We start from the raw sequence: 3,692 nt of genomic DNA, 5'->3' as shown, positions 1-3,692 counted from the left end.
CCATCCTTCCTTCCTTCCTTCCTTCCTTCCTTCAGGACAGTGTCATAAGACATTCACAATACATTTAACTTGCATAATTCAAAATAATCAACAGATTCTGTAAGAAATAATGTAGGGTGAGGTTTCATTTTATGCATCATGATTTGTTTGCATTATTGTTTTGGAATATACAATATCATTTTTATGTATTTGATAAAATATTTTTGCATGCATTTTCATATTTTTTTTTTAGAATATAACTTTTATAAATTAATAAAATATAATTATATAATAAAATAAATAACATTTTGGCCAATATTAGTATGTGACAAATTTCAACAAATAAATCGGCATTTTGACATTTGTCATCAATTTAAAGCCCTAATATTTTACATCAAATCCTTTCCCTCCCTTTTCATCTTTGTTCTCACGCTCCGACCGCAGAACAGGCATCAAGCATAGTTCAAGGCAGGAGCCATTTTTCAAACAGACACCGCGGAGCCCTCCCCCTCATCGCCGTGGGTGACAGTGCTGTGATTGGGCGCACAAACTGTCCAACAGCATATGCCTGTCATGACATTTCCACAGCGACCCGGGCTCCACTGATGGGCAAAGGCTGGTGGGAAAAAAGACAGCTCTGTGCATACTGACACAAACCCCCTCCCGACTCTCCTCGCTCTGTGCAGAATCCATTAGGAACCCCTTTTTCACATCTCTTTTCTGCTCTTCTTTGTCTACTCAGTCACATAAAATGGCCACCAACATTACAGCCAGGCCAATAACACGCTTTTGATGAATTCAGTGCTATTCACGGGGGACATATTTGGCATGCTGGCCAGATTATCTCTTTTGTTTGTCTTCTTTATTTATTTTGTTTGTACAACATAACATTGCCCTCTTATGAGAATTTATGCAAATGCACTGAGTCGGGTACGACTGTAATTATGCTCTGATTTATACAGCAGTCGCTGACTATTTTGCCATTAGAGGTTGCGGCTGCATTTATTTTGTATTTGCCTCTGAGTTCACAGGCAACTTTTTTTTCATTTCTTCTAATGATATGATTGACTAAACGAGATAATGAGGTCAATGCATTGTGTAACAGCGTTCCTGATTGCACTGAGGCAACAAACTGCCGCATCTAAACAGCAACGCACACTCGCAAAGGAACGCTAAAGATAATGTACATGAGCAGATTTCATTATTTCATTAGTGTTACACTGTGTCATAACCAGACAAGACACAATAATGCAATTAAAGCCAGAGCTTTTGTACTGCAAAACATATTATTGTCTTGTTTTTCAGTAAAATATGCATTATCCTTTAAACAAGATACATCTATTTGAGTAGCAAACTGCAAATATTGAAAGCTGTTATAATATAGGCCTATTGTAAATTGAACCAAATTTTGTGATATGTATACTTAAAACATGAAACACCTCAGAAATATATTTCAAAATAAGTAATTGTATCTCGATTCAAGGGTATATTTGACTAGAAATACTAATACTAATACTAATAATAATACTAATACACTACAGCATTTTCCAATTGACCTGTCACTGGAAACAAGACAAAAACAATGTACAAACTACATATTTTCAAAATCAAAAGTCTTAGGGAAGCATTGTAGTATAATTAGGTTGGTTTCACATCTTGGACCCCAATTATACATGTTTCTTAGGGGCATTTACATGAGAAAATCTGCGTTCATAATTAGCTAAACATTATAGCTGCTAATTAATTAGCATAACTTTAGCATTAGCATTTAAAGCACTACAGCTAAATACATACATACATACATATTGATTGTAAAGTATATTTAGCATTTAAGTAATTTTTAGCTTCTTCATGTCACCACAATGCAGTTTTTATGTAACAATCATATGTTATATAAAACAAATATAATAATAATAATAGATGATGATGATGATGATGATAATAATAATAATAATAATAAAACAACAATAACAATAATAATAATAAACTATTCAGCTGCAACTTTTGAAGTGAAAAAAAAAGGATTGTGTTGATACTGAATTAATTTGATTGGTAGTAGCCTAAAGTGTTTAATCATTCCAATTAAATGTATTGAGCCTATGTAGAAAATACAAAGTTTTCTAAAATTAAATAACTGGATCTTGTATTGTCATTGTACTTAAATAAAGCGAATTACTGAAATATTACCAGGAAAACATTTGTTTCAAGTTGACAGTGTATCTTTTTCTACCCACTAAACGAGCAAAGTTAGATGTATAAACTTTAGAATGCAGATTTGGCATTATTTCTTACTTCTAAAACTTGGCTGTCCAAAGAATATAATAACTGTGATTAATCTCTTGTTTTTGCTCATTAGAAAGTACAGTCATGGCCAAAAGTTTTGTCAGTGACATAATAATTAGTTGTGTATTGGATAACATGTACTGTGATGTAAAAGGGGACTAAACGTTAAACCTTGATTTAGAAAGTCAACTTGAAAGAATTCTTTAGACATGCAACTAGTATTTGCACTAAAAACATAACTCAGAAATTAAACAATAAGGACAATTTTTCACCGTCAGATTAAAGCATTACGACTAATTACATTAAATATGAAACTGTTACAAAAAGCGTCCATGGCCTGCAGGTCATACTGGAGTCATTTTCTCTCTCTTCTGTTTCTTTCTGTTCCTCTCGTTTTTCAAACACTCTTGACATTTAACATATGCGGCTCAGGTTTATTTTTCAAGTAAGCTGCACCATAATACATTGTCATTAGCAATCACAAGCTCAGAGTAAGCACATGGCATTATAATGGACTTCCATATATATACCTGTGAGCTTGTCACTGGAAATGATGTAAATGTCTGTGTCATGTTTAACTGCATGAATAATACCATCTGTTCAGCAGGAGTCCATCAGTCGTATCACCTAACACACACTGGGCACACGCCACACTGTTGAGGCCAATTGTCATGTTCATGGAAACACACTCATACATGTTGAAGTGTAAACACTCTTATATGGCTTTTCCACTGATATGGCTCTGGAGCCAGGGAATATGCTAATCTCTCTCAGGATTAGCTTATAAATATTAATTAGGCTTTGCGCAAATAATTTAACAAGATCATTTGCTGTTTTGATAAATAAATAGGCTACATTATGTATTGGGTCTTTGGAGTATTTGCTCATTTATAGACAAGGTGTAACTGAAATGTACACACACACACACACACACACACACACACACACACACACATTTAAAAATGTCCAAAATTGATTTTTAATACATTTTTTTAACATGATTGATCTTGGCCAGTAGTTAACCGTATAAATCAATGACTGAATGTTCTGTAAGAATCATTGGTCTGTTAGTAATATTTCAAAAATGAGGACAATAATTATTTAACATTCAAAGTATCATTTACTGTACTATTATTTACCGGACTAATTTTAGTAGTATTTAAAGGAATTAAAGTGTGATATTATGTAATAGGCTACATATTTATATACATTCTTTAACATTCAAATTACTTTACAGTACTTTTTTCAGATTCTGAAGTAAAGTATGTTTAGCATTAAAGTAATTGTAGCATCTTTGTGTCATCAAAACCTGGCTGTTATTTATATATAAAACAAACAAGATCACTAGCAGTCTGTTCATATATATGATATATGCAAATTAAATGATTTTATTCTAAATGGAATTTTTTTTTTTAATATGTGCAATTATT

General features: G+C 32.6%; 1 protein-coding gene across 1 annotated transcript in view; it reads right to left on the bottom strand.

Annotated features, from left to right (window-relative positions):
* The window catches only part of LOC107703651 (AF4/FMR2 family member 2-like), a 248,303-nt gene that overhangs the window by 138,704 nt on the left and 105,907 nt on the right, over positions 1 to 3,692 (bottom strand). The window lies entirely within an intron of this gene.

This window comes from Sinocyclocheilus anshuiensis, unplaced genomic scaffold (genome assembly GCF_001515605.1).
Source record: "Sinocyclocheilus anshuiensis isolate Anshui unplaced genomic scaffold, SAMN03320099.WGS_v1.1 scaffold1027, whole genome shotgun sequence".
Taxonomy (NCBI): domain Eukaryota; kingdom Metazoa; phylum Chordata; class Actinopteri; order Cypriniformes; family Cyprinidae; genus Sinocyclocheilus; species Sinocyclocheilus anshuiensis.
The sequence above is the reverse complement of the archived record's forward strand: the minus strand, read 5'-3'. Positions and strand labels throughout refer to the sequence as shown.